Source organism: Tachyglossus aculeatus, chromosome 16, assembly GCF_015852505.1.
Source record: "Tachyglossus aculeatus isolate mTacAcu1 chromosome 16, mTacAcu1.pri, whole genome shotgun sequence".
Classification (NCBI taxonomy): Eukaryota; Metazoa; Chordata; class Mammalia; order Monotremata; family Tachyglossidae; genus Tachyglossus; species Tachyglossus aculeatus.
In genome coordinates, this window is record NC_052081.1 from 8,877,985 (window position 1) to 8,897,165 (window position 19,181).

A 19,181-nucleotide genomic window follows, 5' to 3' on the forward strand; every position below is an offset into this window, starting at 1 on the left:
AAGGCTATGACAGGGAGATCTTATAATACCCCTGAATTTATGCACTTTGAAGGGAAGTACTGAACTGAAACTGGCTGGAAGGAGGGGACATCTTATGACCCGCTGGGTTGAGTGGACCATTGGTCTGTTGCAGTATTGGTCCGGTTTATGGTTTTGATTCCAAAAGAAAAGAACAGATTGCTAGGAAGGAGGGGAAGTAAACCACAAGAAATAATGCGCGAGAACAACACCCACACCGATGCTAAAAAACAAGTCAGAACCCCTTTGCCCAGAAAAGCTTTCTTTTCCCATCCCCTCTGTTTTGGCCCTGCAGTACCCTGGAAGGCTGGAGGTAAATATTGCCAAAGGCACTGGCACAAATGGCAGCTGGAGCAGCACTGAGATAAAGGGGCAGAGGTGCCTGGGGGAGGAAGGGAAGCCAGCTAGGATGTCTTTTGAATTATCCTATCACTTAGTATATAAATGTTTAATAAACTTGGTGGCCAGCATATTCTCACTTCAAAGAGTTAGAATACATGCAAAGAGTGTGAGATTTAAGGAAAACAGATCCCCTTAAACCAGCAGAGCAGTAAACTGATCAGGGTGGGCACTTAGCAGCCCATCATTATGCAACAAATAATGAGATTAGACCTGCCTCATCAGAATGTTCTAAAGTCTGAAGGAAACCTGCAATGAAGCAAAGGGGGAGACATCTCAGTCCATGGCTTCCTAACAAGAAGGAACCATTCATCTATTAGAATCTGTACTTTGGAAGTTGTCCTCTTCCTGCCCACTCTGGGATCACACTGTATAGTGCCTATTGGAAGTTGAGCTGGAACAACTGGTAACACTTAGAGAGGGAAGTATATCACACAAACACAAACACAACCACTGGATTTAGTGACTTTTAGGACTGACATAGGAAGACACTCTACAGTAACTCTCTTGGGCACCCTTAGTGTTTGCCACAGCAACCAAGAATGACACAGGAAGAACAACTCCACTACGTTGCTGAGAAAAATTCGGATTACAAAAAACCTCCGCCAAAAAGTACTTACCCAAAATGATTTCAGGATTCAACTGCATTCTAAGCAGTTAGATTGACTAAAGATATATTCATTTTTGTATGCCAGGTAGTAGCAGAACCAGATATTTTACTTCTATTACAGAGAGCTGGAAGTGATAAGTGTAAAGCAATCACTGCTGGTTTTGAAAGATTCTTGTTTGCATTGTGAATGACTGGTAGTTCCCAGCTCCTGCTGGAGTCTGCCAGGGTACCAATGTAAATAAGCTCTGGCTCAATGGGTTGGTTTCCTTGCTAAATAAAACAAAAATGACGGCAGGTAATTCTCATTTCTCTCTGGAACCTGCCATTTTGTGGCAGAAATCCTCTCCGGGGCAAAGCTAATCACAGATCTACCGCTTTCATCCTACACAAGCAGAGGGAAAATTGGGCGAAGGGGGTCCGGAGGAGGGAAAGAGGTGCAAAAGGGGCAAATTACTTGTTAAGCCACTAATATTTGGCTCAGACATATTGAAACAAAAGCTTTCTATCCCCTGGAGGAATCATTTCCTTTCTTGTGGACTGTTTATAAAAGAGCCATTATGCACAACACATTAAAATCTGAAACATGCTGTGAAAAAAAAATATTCACAGAGCATGAACCTCATAGTAACAGATACCTGTGTAATTGATTTTTAAAAATAATCAAATGCATAACTTTTACAGTAGGCATAAAATCACCTACCAACACCATAAAGGTTTCCTCTAGATTCAGGGCTGATTTTATGGCTTAAACACTTTAACTCTCAATTTCACCATTCTCAGTTCCTAATAAACCCTTTAGTAAATGTACTTTACCTTCATCCCAAGATATTATTAAATGGCTGCCACCTCAGCTCAGTGCAAGGGGAAGAAACAACCCCCATTTATAAGCTCAGTTTAGCATAAACAATGATCATCATCAGCAATGGTATTTATTGTTTACTGTGCGCAGAACATTGTACTAGGTGCTTGAGAGAGTACAATACAACAAAGTTGGTAGACACATTCCCAGCCCACAATGAGTTTAGTCTAGAAGGCGAGACAAACATTAATATAAAGACATAGGTAATGTGGATTGAATTAATATTTCCACTTCCCCTAAACTCCATCCTAAACTGCTCAGGTAAATGGCTCTGCACTCACATTTTGTTGTCTTTCTTTGGACGCCCACCCTTGTGTCATATCTCCTAAGTCCACTAATAGGACTCATACCTACTCAAGACACCCCCTGGTTCTGCAAGGTTTTTTTTTCTTCCCCTAGACCCCTTGCTTCATGATGGGACAACCAGTGCCCATGGCTACTTTTGGGACTCTTTGATAATGGCCTGGAATCGGGAGTTTGCTAAATAGATCCTTGTGGCCTCAAAACAGCCAGAGCACCTTGGGAAAAATGAAGGCCACGCTAGTGCTATCTCAGCTAGAGGACTGAACCTGCTGAATCAAGTCACCAAGACCTCACCACCCTTCCTCAATTTTCTCCAAATTATCCCACCCCTCTCTGAGCTCTCCCCATATGGAATCGTTCGATTTCAATACAAAAAGGAGAGAGGACACTGTCAACTGAAAAGTCCTTTCTGACATTTCCCAGCTTCTTTCTTCTGAGTCACACAGGTGGCTCCTCAGAGAGAGAAAGAGAGAGAGAGAGACACACACACACTCTCATTCTTTTATTACCATAGCTACATAGGCAACCTCCCCCTCTGCTGTCCAGCTTTTGTGCATTCTGAAAATTAACAGGGAGGATGCTGCTTTCAGGTTGGGTTCAGCCTGAGAACCCAATGGATGCTCACGTTCACATCATCCTTACCCCAAGCTAGGCTGCACAAAGAGACAGCGTGGGGCAGCACACTCATAGAGAGTCAGACACCTGCTATGATGCAGATTGTAAATACACTAAAAGGAAATCTATTTGTCAGTCAAAAGTGAGTTCCTTCCTCCCCACAGAGATCTCTCCTCCGGGCATGTGGTTTAATAGTTTGCACAAAATGGCAATACCGAGCCCCTTTGGGGGAACCCATGCAGTAACTAGAAAAAATGTGAATCTTCCTTCTTGGGTTCCTCTGCTGGCTCGATTGAAGTCAGGGTGGTTTCCCCTCTGATCCCATGCACGCCTCATTCTAACAGTCAATAATGTCCCAAGTGGGGAGAATTCAGGGACTTCGAACTGTAGCTGCAGTTTCAGGTGATCTAGGACTCAAGCTCTCTGGACCTCAATTTCATGATGAGGAATATTATACCAGTTCTTTCCCTTCCTCGCAGGCATGTTGTAAGATTAATAAGATGCCTATAAAGTGATTAGAATGTTTGCAGGGGAAAGGAAAGACTTTATTAAAGATATAGGATATTGTTATTTTAATCCCTCAAAGGTGCTCTGCGCAGTTGCCATAAAATCCTAGGTGAGCATGGTCAAATTTGCTTTTTAAAATCAGCTTTCTGCAAGGTTGCTCAGATCTAAATCGGGACTGTTTCCTTATTCCTGGGCTCTACCACCCCAGAGAACGGGGACCTAGAAATCTGAATATTTAACTAGAGTCCTGATAACAACTGCTGCCTTGTTGGGAAGGCCAATGGAACTTCTTCACTTCCAATCTTCAGTTTACTCTCTCTTGAAAAGGCTCGAAGGGAAATGAGACCCTCTGCCCAGACTGGAACAATTACAGAGTGCCATCAAGGTGACATGAATGAAAAAACCTGAAATACTGAATCGATGAACTTGATACTTCTATGAACTTGATACTTATTTACATTTCTATTAATGCTGATCATTGGAGTGCCTGGGGAATCAGAGCCAGATCAGTAAAATGGCAGACTGTAAGCCTGTAAAATGAATCTTTTCTAAAGCTCTAAAACTGTTCTATCATCCTTCATTCAGATTTGCATCGCTCAAAGAATTGTATCACCCATATTTACTGCTTGCTTCCTGTGTGTCGAGCCAATTGCACATTATTCCAGTCTTGCAATTGAGAATACAAAGGTACAGAAATGTTTTGAGGTCAAGTTGAAGGCAAACCTGAAAACTGAACACAAATGTTCTCAATGAATGGCAGACCCTTTCCATACAGTTTTGATGCCAGTATATATAAAACAGTCTACGGTATGCTCTTTTCAGTGCACAGACGCCATAAGTTCGCTATCTGGATATTTTGGGAATAACTCTGCTATTTTGTTTTTGTTTTTTTACATTTTTCCTTCTGATACTAGAGCCAAATGCATAAAATCAAAGCCATCCTCATTTAGCAAAATATAGAGATTGAGAAAGACACAGGTAGTTGAGTCTACACTAAAGCTCCACTCCCTCATCATACACCTAAACTATCGGGAGACCATTCAACAACTCAGTATTCAACACTGCTAATGCAAAACTCTAATTCTCAACATTTGAAGTTCCTGTCTCAAAATAAGTCACTATTTCTTTTTTTAGAGTAATGAAAAACTTACAATACAAAAATCAACACAATATTACATAACACTTCCTCATTTAACTGCATAGTTTTCTTCAGATTTGTTTGACTATCTGCTCTAATGAAAATTTATTAATATTTCCAGGAGACAAAGACTGGGTATTTTTTGGATCACTTTCCATTCTGAAGAAACATCAACATAAAGAAGTTTTCCAGCTTTTACTGCTTCCTTTGTGGCAGCACCTAAACATACATCAAGTTTGGGTCTTGCTCTAAGGTAGGAAAATTTATATTTCCCTGATGTTATTCAATACTCAGCTCTAAAAATGCTTTGTTTATGACTACTTGTAGTGTACTCTTTTTTTTAAAAAAAGGCATTTGTTAAGCACTTACCATGAACCTGGCCCTTACTAAGCGCTGGGGTAGATACAACCTAATCAGGTTGGACCCACATGGGGCTCACAGTCTTAATCCCTATTTTACAGGTGAAGCAAGACGAAGTACAGATGAAGCACAGAGAAGTTAAGTGACTTGCCCAAGGTCACACAGCAGATCTGATGAAAGAAAGTGACAACCTGCTGATGGCACAGCATCTTCTGATGCCTTGGGCTGTGAGCCCACTGTTGGGTAGGAACCGTCTCTATATGTTGCCAACTTGTACTTCCCAAGCACTTAGTACAGTGCTCTGCACACAGTAAGCGCTCAATAAATATGATTGATTGATTGATTGATTGGATGTGATCCTATGGTCCCTTCAGCCCTACCAAATCAAAGCAAGGTTTAGCACCATAAGCAGTCTTCCTAATACCAACAAAAATGCTTCCTAGTGAATGATGACCTGCTAGCCATCATTTCTGAGCCTCATTAATAGACTCCCAAAATTTGCTGTGCAGCACCAACCACCTTGGGGTTACAATGACCCTAACAAGCAAACATCCCGGGGATACAGTATGTACTGTTTGACCCTACTCATACAAGGTGTTTTAAGAAAAGAATTCTTCACCAAAGTTGAAAAACCATTATCAGTCTCAGAATGAGCTTCTACCTCTGCAGCTTCCTACAAAGACTCTTATAATCACATTACAGCTCCCTATTTATTCAATACTGTAATTCTTGCTTTGAATTGGTTTAATAAAGACAAACAATGCTTCAGTGATATTTATCATTTCAGAATGCAGCAGATGAAGGAACATCCTGTTACTTTTCCAGTTCTGGAATGGGGAGGGACTCCAATTCTGAACATGGAAGCCTGTGGGAAAATGCATCCCATGCTATGACAATTCATGATACAACCTGCCAATCAATAAATTGTAGTTATTGAGCACTTACGGTGTGCAGACCACTGTACTAAGCACTTAGGAGGGAACAATATACCCGAGTTGGTAGACATGCTCAAGTTCCTTGCCCACAAGTACTTAATTCACTTATATCTTCATCTTCAATCGTATTTATTGAGCGCTATGTGCAGAGCACTGTACTAAGCACTTGGGAAGTACAAACTGGCAACATATAGAGACAGTCCCTACCCAACAGTGGGCTCACAGTCTAAAAGGGGGAGACAGAGAACAAAACCAAACATACTAACAAAATAAAATAAATAGGATAGATATGTACAAGTAAAATAAATAAATAAATAAATAGAGTAATAAATATGTACAACCATATATACATATATACAGGTATATACATATATACAGGTATATCTATGTATATCTATGTATATATGTAAATAGATACATTTATATCTATGTACCTCAGTGCTTAGAAGAGTTTTTGATATACTAGAACCCAACAAATATTTTTTTTAAAAAGAATTTACAATCCAGAGGGGCAGACATAAAACGGTTGTATTGCGGGGTATGCTTGATTCTGATCTGAATCTACAAGAGTAAACAGGCAATTACTAATCAGGAACTTGTGGGATGGCTAACCTTCAATTAACAGTACACATGGTCCTATACTTCTGAGAATCTGCTCTTTGTGGAAAAGTCATCACCTGGTTTGCCTTTATTAAAAACTAAAGAGGTACATATCTGTTAGCTGCCAGAAATTTCAATCATGAAAACTACAAATGCTGCCTCGTGGCATATTTTCCCTCACAATTCAGGACAGTGGGCTAAAGAATACTTTAAACTGGAGGGGATGATGTCAAGAAAACATGAAAGATGCTGGGAAATATTGTATGGAGGGGAACGATCTGGCTTGGCCAGCTGCTTTAAGCCAGACAGAGACCTCCAATTTTTATAGGAAGGCTGCAGAATGCAGACAAAACACATTTCATTTGTCCACATGGTTGTTTCCGGCAGCTTCCAGTATTGGTGAGCTACATTATTAAAAAGACCCTTTGTTATGTAGCCTTTTTGGTTCCAGGCTCCTGACTGCTTCAAATTCCCATTTGCGGTAAATAAGCCTTAATGTATTCAAGTAAACTAAAGACAGGATATTCGGAAAAATGGGAAGAGGGAATCATTTATAAGCTGCACTTAAGTCAAAGGCATCTTTAGTCAGGGAGAAAAAGTTGTAAATACTTCTGGAGGAGAATTATGGAAACATACATGATCAAAAAATGCAGGGCTCCTGCCCTCTTTAGGCAGATCAATTGGGAAATACGTTTTAAAGTAAGACGGCTTCTCTATCACACAACCTTTACTTTCCATCACACCCCTGTGTCCCTGAGACCAGAGCACTCTTTTAAATCATTCAATATAGGAGCGACTAGAAGCGAGGACAATGGTTTGCTATTTGAGATCAAGCGGCTTTGGAGAATGGATAACATTAAATGGGAAGCAACTGACTTTGGGGAAGTGGAGCTAAGAGTTCCCAGGTGCTTCTCCTTACAACCCTAGTCACCCCCATCCACTTCAGCACATAAGGGTATCCAGGAATATCATCAATCATCATCAATCGTATTTATTGAGCGCTTACTATGTGCAGAGCACTGTACTAAGCGCTTGCACTGTAAATATTCCTCTCCCCCTGAGAAGGTGGCTTTGCTACGAAACATTCTGCACATCTCTCCCCACACCTCGCCCCAACTTACTCTTTCCTCTATCACCCACCCCTCCACCCCACAGCACTTGTGTATATATGTACACATCTACAATTCTATTTATTTATATTAATTCCTGTTTTACTTGTTCTGATGTGTGTATGTATATATATATATATATATATATATATATATATATATATATAATTTAAATTGATGCCATTGATGGCTGATTACTTGTTTTGATGTCTGTCTCCCCCCCTTCTAGACTGTGAGCCCGTTGTGGGCAAGGATTGTCTCTCTGTTGCTGAACTGTACTTTCCAAGCACTTAGTACAGTGCTCTGCACAAAGTAAGCTCTCAATAAATGCAATTGATTGAATGAGTGAATGAACATCTCAAAACTCCTTGAAGCTGCAGCAGAGGCAGCTACCCACAGTGGACACTGGTGATCTTGTTTAACGTCCTTGAAGACAGGTGCTGAGAAGTGGAAATTCTGCCCTAGTTCCCTTTATGTTCTATTATTTCCCCAATCTATAACTTATTTTCATGTCTGTCACCTCCCATTGTAGATTATACACTCCTCGTGGGCAGGGATTGTGGCCACCAACTCTTACATCATATTTTCCCAAGGGCTTAGAACAGGGCTTTATGGATGGTAAAAGTTCAATAAATACCACTGATGGACTGATCTACTGCAAACTATCAAAAGTCCTGTCTCTTGCCAACATGTTTTGCTAGAAGAGGTGGGAGGGATGATGGAGGATATGAGAGAATGGGAATAAAGGAAAAGAAATGTCGTATTTGAGTTCATGTCTAACCTATTTCATCCTATCTGGACTAATGCCTTTTAAATATTCCGCCGACAGAGCCGTTGTTGCTGATTTATTTCTCAATAAGAAGTCATGATGACAGAAGCTGGACTGAACAGCAATTATCCTTCACGACCTTAATGGGACGCTGACCCTTCAAAATAGATTAACAAAGACAAAAGAAAGACTAGATGAACCACATGGGGTTTAGGTGAAAAGCAACTGTTTGTTCTGTCAGGAGAGAATACTGCTACTTTCAATTGACAAAGAATTGTTGTTTTTTTTAAACACCAAAACTACAAGCTGGATCTCTTTGCCTGCCTCTGGCTTTCAATGGTAAATGCATGTTATTGCAAAAAGAAGAATTTGGAAACAAGTGTCAGAGAACGATTTAAGGAATGAGATGATTTTTTGCCAGTGGTTCAAATTTAAACCAATTCATGCCCCTGAATTTATCATTCACAGAATGGTTCAGGGGTTGGGATTCTCAAACCTAAGACTTCTTCTCCCCACAGCTCCTGCCCTCAAATTATGTGGCAGGCACAGGATGTTGGGAAGTTCAATTCAGGGAAAAGCCCTGAGCTGTGCTTGCCGCTCTATGCCGAGGAACTATCAGAGACCGTGCCTGGCCCACTGCGAGAACAAGGCAGGAGCCCATGGAGGACGAAGCTCATTAAGATCCGAAAGAGTTCAGGGGCATCCTGCTCTTTATGCAGCAAATGTAGCCTCAAAATCCAAAAACATTACAGGGAACATTTTGACCACATCAGCATTGGCAATCAAGCCATCACCCAAGAAAGGTTTGTTTAGGGCTAATCCTATTAATGGATTTCCATTTTTCAACTCCCTCCCCAATTCAAAATTCCCCCCAAACCTCAGATTAGGGCAGTGGGGAGGAATGGAGTGATGAATGAGGAAAAGAGGCAGACCTGGAAGAGGAAAGCTAAGATTTATCCTATGGGATAAGAAGATCAAGCTATCAAACTACACTACCACCACCATATTGCTAGTATAATTTTTTTTTAATGGTACCTGACCAGTGCTTACTGTGTGGCAGGCACTGTACGAAGCACTGGATTAGATACAAGATCATGAGGTTGGGCACAGTCTAAAAGGGGACTGTGAAAAATGGACTGTGAAAAGAAGACTGTAAAAATGGCAGCAAACCTTTGTGACTCCCAGGCCCGTGCCCTAACCCTATGCAGCAGACAAATGACAGCAAACCTTGTGACTCCCTGGCCCGTGCCCTAACCCTATGCAGCAGACAAATGGCATCATTATCAATCGTATTTATTGAGCGCTTACTGTGTGCAGAGCACTGTACTAAGCGCTTGGGAAGTACAAGTTGGCAACATATAGAGACAGTCCCCACCCAACAGTGGGCTCACAGTCTAAAAGGGGAAATGGCAGCAAACCTTGTGACTCCCAGGCCCCTGCCCTAACCCTATGCAGCAGACAAATGGCCGCAAACCTTGTGACTCCCAGGCCCGTGCCCTAACCCTATACAGCAGACAAAGGGCAGCAAACCTTGTGACTCCCAGGCCCGTGCCCTAACCCTATGCAGCAGACAAATGGCATCATTATCAATCGTATTTATTGAGCGCTTACTGTGTGCAGAGCACTGTACAAAGCGCTTGGGCAGTACAAGTTGGCAACATATAGAGAGAGTCCCTACCCAACAGTGGGCTCACAGTCTAAAAGGGGAAATGGCAGCAAACCTTCTGACTCCCACGCCCGTGCCCTATCCCTATGCAGCAGACAAATGGCCGCAAACCTTGTGACTCCCAGGCCCCTGCCCTAACCCCATGCAGCAGACAAAGGGCAGCAAACCTTGTGACTCCCTGGCCCGTGCCCTAACCCTATACAGCAGATAAATGGCATCATTATCAATCGTATTTATTGAGCGCTTACTGTGTGCAGAGCACTGTACAAAGCGCTTGGGCAGTACAAGTTGGCAACATATAGAGACAGTCCCTACCCAACAGTGGGCTCACAGTCTAAAAGGGGAAATGGCAGCAAACCTTGTGACTCCCAGGCCCGTGCCCTAACCCTTTGCAGCAGACAAATGGCAGCAACCCTTGTGACTCCAAGGCCCCTGCCTTAACCCTATGCAACAGACAAAGGGCAGCAAACCTTGTGACTCCCAGGCCCGTGCCCTAACCCTATGCAGCAGACAAATGGCATCTTTATCAACCGTATTTATTGAGCGCTTACTGTGTGCAGAGCACTGTACTAAGCACTCGGGAAGTACAAGTTGGCAACATATAGAGACAGTCCCTACCCAACAGTGGGCTCACAGTCTAAAAGGGGAAATGGCGGCAAACCTTGTGACTCCCAGGCCCGTGCCCTAACCCTATACAGCAGACAAATGGCATCATTATCAATCGTATTTATTGAGCGCTCACTGTGTGCAGAGCACTGTCCTATGCGCTTGGGAAGTACAAGTTGGCAACATATAGAGACGGTCCCCACCCAATAGTGGGCTCACAGTCTAAAAATGGAAATGGCAGCAAACCTTGTGACTCCCAGGCCCCTGCCCTAACTCTATGCCACAGGCAAATGGCAGCAGACTTTGTGACTCCCAAGCCCCTGCCCTAACCCAATGCAGCAGACAAAGGGCAGCAAACCTTGTGACTCCCTGGCCCGTGCCCTAGCCCTATACAGCAGACAAATGGCATCATTATCAATCGTATTTATTGAGCGCTTACTGTGTGCAGAGCACTGTACTAAGCACTTGGGCAGTACAAGTTGGCAACATATAGAGACAGTCCCTACCCAACAGTGGGCTCACAGTCTAAAAGGGGAAATGGCAGCAAACCTTGTGACTCCCAGGCCCGTGCCCTAACCCTTTGCAGCAGACAAATGGCAGCAACCCTTGTGACTCCAAGGCCCCTGCCTTAACCCTATGCAGCAGACAAAGGGCAGCAAATCTTGTGACTCCCAGGCCCGTGCCCTAACCATATGCAGCTGACAAATGGCATCATTATCAATCGTATTTATTGAGCACTTACTGTGTGCAGAGCACTGTACTAAGCGCTTGGGAAGTACAAGTTGGCAACATATAGAGACGGTCCCTACCCAACAGTGGGCTCACATCTAAAAGGGGAAATGGCAGCAAACCTTGTGACTCCCAGGCCCGTGCCCTAACCCTTTGCAGCAGACAAATGGCAGCAACCCTTGTGACTCCAAGGCCCCTGCCTTAACCCTATGCAGCAGACAAAGGGCAGCAAATCTTGTGACTCCCAGGCCCGTGCCCTAACCGTATGCAGCAGACAAATGGCATCATTATCAATCGTATTTATTGAGCGCTTACTGTGTGCAGAGCACTGTACTAAGCGCTTGGGAAGTACAAGTTGGCAACATATAGAGACAGTCCCTACCCAACAGTGGGCTCACAGTCTAAAAGGGGAAATGGCAGCAAACCTTGTGACTCCCAGGCCCGTGTCCTAACCCTATGCAGCAGACAAATGGCAGCAAACCTTGTGACTCAAATGGCAGCAAACCTTGTGACTCCCTGGCCCGTGCCCTAACCCTATGCAGCAGACAAATGGCATCATTATCAATCGTATTTATTGAGCACTTACTGTGTGCAGAGCACTGTACTAAGCGCTTGGGAAGTGCAAGTTGGCAACATATAGAGACAGTCCCCACCCAACAGTGGGCTCACAGTCTAAAAGGGGAAATGGCAGCAAACCTTGTGACTCCCAGGCCCCTGCCCTAACCCTATGCAGCAGACAAATGGCCGCAAACCTTGTGACTCCCAGGGCCGTGCCCTAACCCTATGCAGCAGACAAAGGGCAGCAAACCTTGTGACTCCCAGGCCCGTGCCCTAACCCTATGCAGCAGACAAATGGCATCATTATCAATCGTATTTATTGAGCGCTTACTGTGTGCAGAGCACTGTACAAAGCGCTTGGGCAGTACAAGTTGGCAACATATAGAGAGAGTCCCTACCCAACAGTGGGCTCACAGTCTAAAAGGGGAAATGGCAGCAAACCTTCTGACTCCCACGCCCGTGCCCTATCCCTATGCAGCAGACAAATGGCCGCAAACCTTGTGACTCCCAGGCCCCTGCCCTAACCCCATGCAGAAGACAAATGGCCGCAAACCTTGTGACTCCCAGGCCCCTGCCCTAACCCCATGCAGCAGACAAAGGGCAGCAAACCTTGTGACTCCCTGGCCCGTGCCCTAACCCTATACAGCAGACAAATGGCATCATTATCAATCGTATTTATTGAGCGCTTACTGTGTGCAGAGCACTGTACAAAGCGCTTGGGCAGTACAAGTTGGCAACATATAGAGAGAGTCCCTACCCAACAGTGGGCTCACAGTCTAAAAGGGGAAATGGCAGCAAACCTTCTGACTCCCACGCCCGTGCCCTATCCCTATGCAGCAGACAAATGGCAGCAAACCTTGTGACTCCCAGGCCCCTGCCCTAACCCCATGCAGAAGACAAAGGGCAGCAAACCTTGTGACTCCCAGGCCCGTGCCCTAACCCTTTGCAGCAGACAAATGGCAGCAACCCTTGTGACTCCAAGGCCCCTGCCTTAACCCTATGCAGCAGACAAAGGGCAGCAAATCTTGTGACTCCCAGGCCCGTGCCCTAACCGTATGCAGCAGACAAATGGCATCATTATCAATCGTATTTATTGAGCGCTTACTGTGTGCAGAGCACTGTACTAAGCGCTTGGGAAGTACAAGTTGGCAACATATAGAGACGGTCCCTACCCAACAGTGGGCTCACATCTAAAAGGGGAAATGGCAGCAAACCTTGTGACTCCCAGGCCCGTGTCCTAACCCTATGCAGCAGACAAATGGCAGCAAACCTTGTGACTCCCTGGCCCGTGCCCTAACCCTATGCAGCAGACAAATGGCATCATTATCAATCGTATTTATTGAGCACTTACTGTGTGCAGAGCACTGTACTAAGCGCTTGGGAAGTGCAAGTTGGCAACATATAGAGACAGTCCCCACCCAACAGTGGGCTCACAGTCTAAAAGGGGAAATGGCAGCAAACCTTGTGACTCCCAGGCCCGTGCCCTAACCCTATGCAGCAGACAAAGGGCAGCAAACCTTGTGACTCCCAGGCCCGTGCCCTAACCCTATGCAGCAGACAAATGGCATCATTATCAATCGTATTTATTGAGCGCTTACTGTGTGCAGAGCACTGTACAAAGCGCTTGGGCAGTACAAGTTGGCAACATATAGAGAGAGTCCCTACCCAACAGTGGGCTCACAGTCTAAAAGGGGAAATGGCAGCAAACCTTCTGACTCCCACGCCCGTGCCCTATCCCTATGCAGCAGACAAATGGCCGCAAACCTTGTGACTCCCAGGCCCCTGCCCTAACCCCATGCAGCAGACAAAGGGCAGCAAACCTTGTGACTCCCTGGCCCGTGCCCTAACCCTATACAGCAGACAAATGGCATCATTATCAATTGTATTTATTGAGCGCTTACTGTGTGCAGAGCACTGTACTAAGCGCTTGGGCAGTACAAGTTGGCAACATATAGAGACAGTCCCTACCCAACAGTGGGCTCACAGTCTAAAAGGGGAAATGGAAGCAAACCTTGTGACTCCCAGGCCCGTGCCCTAACCCTTTGCAGCAGACAAATGGCAGCAACCCTTGTGACTCCAAGGCCCCTGCCTTAACCCTATGCAGCAGACAAAGGGCAGCAAACCTTGTGACTCCCAGGCCCGTGCCCTAACCCTATGCAGCAGACAAATGGCAGCAAACCTTGTGACTCCCAGGCCCCTGCCCTAACCCCATGCAGCAGACAAAGGGCAGCAAACCTTGTGACTCCCAGGCCCGTGCCCTGTCCCCATGCCCTGTCCCCATGCCATACTGCTTATCTATCGATGGTTATCGATTGATCTCTGGTATGTACTGAGTGCTCGCTTGCTTTGTGGAGAGCCCCATCCAAAACGCTCGGGAGGGTCCACTACAACAGAGTTGGTAGATGGGACCCCTGCCCACAAGGTGTTTAGAGGAGGGGTTGGGTGTTAAAAACAGATTATTGGATTGGTTTCATCACACCCCACGGACAAACGTTTTCAGTCAATGCCTGCCAATGACAAAGGAAGAAATCATCTTTAGGAGGCGTGAAGATGGAGCCATCTAGTCTCGGCTTGCTATCGCTTCAGCAGAACCCTTTCATTTTGGCCTCATGATGGCTTCTGCTCCATGAAGCAGCTTCTCCCCCTCGTCCCCCTCTCCATCCCCCTCATCTTACCTCCTTCCCTTCCCCATGGCACCTGTATATATGTTTGTACAGATTTATTACTCTATTTATTTTACTCTATTTTATTTTGTGAGTATGTTTGGTTTTGTTCTCTGTCTCCCCCTTTTAGACTGTGAGCCCACTGTTGGGTAGGGACTGTCTCTATATGTTGCCAACCTGTACTTTCCAAGCGCTTAGTACAGTGCTCTGCACACAGCAAGCGCTTAATAAATACGATTGATTGATTGATTACTCTACTTATTTATTTATTTATTTTACTTGTACCTATCTATTCTAGTTATTTTGTTAGTATGCTTGGTTTTGTTCTCTGTCTCCCCCTTTTAGACTGTAAGCCCACTGTTGGGTAGGGACTGTCTCTATATGTTGCCAACTTGTACTTCCCACGCGCTTAGTACAGTGCTCTGCACACAGTAAGCACTCAATAAATATGATTGATTGATTGACACAATCTATGTCCCACGTGGGCCTCAGTCAATCCCCATTTTACATTTTACTGAGGCATAGAGAAATTAAATGACTTGCCCAAGGTCATAGAGTAGACATGTGGTGAAGCAGGGTCCTCTGATTCCCAGGCTCATGCTCTTTCCACCAGACCACTCTGCTTTCAGTTTGGGTTTCCTTAATCCCCACTTAAAACTGGTCCACAACTCTCCTGTGGAACTCAATTTAGCATCTTCTGTTGCACAACGAGTCACTGGTGGGAATCTTGTAACCCGAGCAAAATAAAAGCCTTTGCAGCTTTTATATGCAGGCTGGTGGATGGCACCAGGAAGACAAATCTTCAGAGTAAGATAACCTTGATTAAGATTTGAACTGGGGCATTCGGTTTTCGTGCATTGTTTCAGAATTTTTCAATTTGAGCTTACCCGATGTTAGATTGATATGCCCAAGTAATGGTAAAAGCAAAATAGAAATATGAGAAAGGGAAATAAAACCTTCATTTTTAGTATAAAAACTGTAATAAAAAAAGGATGTGGATCCACTAAACAATTTATTTGCCATTTTCATCAGTGGGAAGTTGTTTACAACAGCGTAGCTATTAGCTCTTAAGTCACTTCATGTTAATAAAATGAGCACTCTGAAAAAAAAATCCTATCAACAGAAGGTGGTCCCGATTAGGAAAATTTGGCAGAGACCCAGAGCAGAACTTAGAGCATCACTACTACAATATATTGTGCATTTTAGTCACAAAATACTTAACTGTCACAAACTAGATGCTGGTATTCTGGGGGGCTAATGGCTTGTTCTCCCGCATGCACAAGGGACCAGGCAGCGAAGAAGAGAAGCCTCCTGAAACTCTGTCCCCATCCCTGCCCAACAACCCGGTTCAGTTACAGTGTTGTGGTTTCCTCCGTGAGCCATGCTGTTGGCAGAATGATGCTGTAGCCAATGGTAGAGGTTTCCAAGGCACAAATTCTATATATTGTATATTGTACAGGTATACAGAGAACCCTATGGGCAGAGACAGGAGAAGGTATACTAGAGGATGCAGGTGCTCTCTGGACTTGCCTGCACCCACAAATCATTTACTGCAGACAGACAGGTGGGAAGGACTGTAAAATATCTCAATCCTGTGCAAACTGGGCTGTGTGTGTCTAGTCTACCCGCAAAGAAGCAAAACACTGAGCTCAATTATTCCTTTCAACAATTATATCTTAGTTGAGTTGGAGGAACCTAGAAGAGGGAATTCCTGTTACTAGGCTAATACATTTTTCTTCCAAGCTTCCTTTCTGGCCTGACAAACAAGACCAAAATTTGGCAACTCCAAAATATCTGATAAAATATGAAATGGCTTAGGATGAAATCCTAGCTTAGGCCTTGTTTGTGAAGTACAGCAATAATTTACTTAAATGAACAATTCTGGGCTTCAACCCATTAATGACCTATGCTTTGGTTTATGGTGTTTCTTAATCTTCCTTTTATTACATCAGATTTCCAGAGCACTAGATGTGTATTTTAATTTTTATTCATTTGCTAAACAGCTATCTGTAAAAAAAAAAAACCCCAAAAGTTTGGAGATTCATTCATTCATTCATTCAATCGTATTTACTGAGCACTTACTGTGTGCAGAGCACTGTACTAAGCGCTAGGGAAGTACAAGTTGGCAACATATAGAGACGGTCCCTACCCAACAGTGGGCTCACGGTCTACAAGGGGGAGACAGAGAACAAAACAAAACATATTAACAAAATAAAATAAATAAATATGTACAAATAAAATAGAGTAATAAATATGTACAAACATATATACATATATACAGGTGCTGTGGGGAGGGGAAGGAGGTAAGGCGGGGGGGATGGGGAGGGGGAGGAGGGGGCTCAGTCTGGGAAGGCCTCCTGGAGGAGGTGAGCTCTCAGTAGGGCATCTCAGTGAAGATGCATTCAAGCTAGTAAGGCTGCGAAAAAGATAATTTTGAAAAGAAATACCTGTCATACACACATCTCCCCATCCAAGTTTCACCCATCCTTAATCTATTTTAACCTCTACCTAACCCTCCTTGTGGGCAGGGAGAGTGCTAATATACTGAATGAAGTAAGCACATTGAATTCTAGCTACAAGTGTAACCAATGAGTGCTTCTGCATCAATACCTCCATTTCCCCTGAAGGAAAAATTATCCAAGCAAAACAACGTTGCATGGAAAGAAAAAGAAATTAATTCTAAACTCCAACTCATTTCAACATTACAAGGGGTGAGATGATGAGCAGCAGCACACGGACAGGCACAGACACATGATATGATTAACCAATCCTGCGTCTCAAATGACTGCAACTTTGTGTTGTTTGTGTCAGGGAGAAGGTCTTTCTGAGCAAGTGCTGACTTGGTAAACTGGCAAAAGCTAATGCTAGAAATAATGCTATCTCAGTGGTAGTGGAAACATTTCCTAGGCGTGAATTTATAAAAGGCAGTTTGGGGGAAAAAACAACAACAAGCCAGATTCAACATTTTCTAACTTACCACAGTTATAGATAAGGTGACTGAGGCACACAGAAGTTGAGTGACTTGCTCAAGGTCAAATTCCTGACTAATGGCAAAGTCAGGATTAGAACCCAGGTCCTCTGACCCCAAGGCCTTGCCCTTTGCATTAGACTACTCTGCTTCCCACCTTAAAAGAGTAGGATGTCTGAGAAAACTGGGAGCCAACTGAGAAGTTGGATCTGAGTGGAGTGGGCTGAGGGCAGAGCTTGGGATAATGGCTTGCCGTGACAGAGAGAGGATGATAGAAACAGGAGGAGCTTAACAGCAAAATAACTGCCAGCCAGAAACACAACCTGAAATATTGTTCTCAATCCTCTGTGTGCCTGTACCAAGACAAATCCTGTTGCAACACAAAATGGAAATTCCGGTGATGGAGAGTTTGCAGTCTGAAGTCCTTTGCTAGGTAGGGTGCTGCTCCCTTCAGCTGTGAACGACTGGCATTTACGTTCTCCTAATGAAACAGAACCTGCACACCTCTCTAACTGCCCCGGCACGGGAGCCAGCGACTGCTTTCAAGATTGGCAGCCCAGGAAGTAGCCCTGACTCAAGGAAGAAAAAAATGCTGAGCAACATTAAAAAAGAAAAGATAATAATAATAAAAAAAAACAAAAAGCAGCTTCTTCTCACTCCTGTAATGTGGATAGCCAAACTGCTTTCAGGGTCATTCAAATGTAATTGAGTGCCTTAACTCAGAAATTGCAAATCATGGTGATAAAACACTTCAATAACCTTGATGCTGCCTGTGCTCCTATAACACGGGAGCCGCCTCCCATGTCCGCCACTGAGTGTGTTCTTTCGAACTCAGGCTGTACCAAGACAGATGCGCGTTGTCAGAAGGACGTTTTCTAATTCTACTGTCTCATTCTATCTGAGATGGGAAATGAAAACATGTTATAGGGGCACTGTCTGGACTTTCACTCTGCTCTCAGCAGTTTCATTCCTTGTGTGGTTTTGGGTGCCGTTTTATTTCTGTTAAATCTTGATCTGTTTGTACTTTTTTTTCCACCAACACTTTTGAGAATACTATTCTATTTTTAAAAGGCCATCAAAGGTATGGTTGCCTAAGCGGTAATGTGCCTTTTGGGTACATGTACTAAGTTTCTGTAGCACAATTAGCAATTATTCAGAACAGAAGAACCCAACAGATCGAATAAACATTACATAACACTTAAATGCTCCTTCTTCTAAAACCAAACATTACAATTGCCTTTAATTTACCATTTACCACCAGTCAAAGGATGGCCATGACTAGGTATTACTTGGGGGAGGAATGGAACAGACATGAAATCTTGGAAATTCCGGAGAAGCATGAGATCCTCAATCAGATTTTTCTTTGGGAAAAGCAATGCCAGCTTCCTCCTTATCAATGTTACTGAAAACGGCAGGCCCTCCTGTCTCCGGGATTTTGACTGATTGGCGGGGTGGAGTGACAGAGAGATGTGAAAGATGAGAAAGCCAAATTCACTTTTTCTCTCCTGGTTTCTGGGCAGTTGCTCCCAGAGGCATTAATAACAAGTCACATAGTCACTTTTCTATTTGGGATTTTAAAATAATTGAATATATGAAAAATCTCAGCCAGAGTTCTCTTTTGACACATGAAAGCATTATTAGTTACCAATACTATGTACTCTCATTAGGGGACCTTACAAGCTGTTTTGAGTCAAGTTTAGTGAGAACACCTCCCCTATTATTCTCAACATGCTGAAAATCCATCTCTCTTTTTGCCCCCAGTTTAAACA

The 19,181-nt window shown here is 43.9% G+C and overlaps 1 protein-coding gene and 1 non-coding gene across 2 annotated transcripts in view; both read right to left on the reverse strand.

Moving 5' to 3' along the window:
• Positions 1-19,181, reverse strand: part of COP1 (COP1 E3 ubiquitin ligase) — a gene marked incomplete at its 5' end in the record, with an annotated part of 172,595 nt that overhangs the window by 2,795 nt on the left and 150,619 nt on the right. The window lies entirely within an intron of this gene.
• LOC119938902 lies at positions 6,603-6,739 on the reverse strand. The gene has a single exon (XR_005454594.1).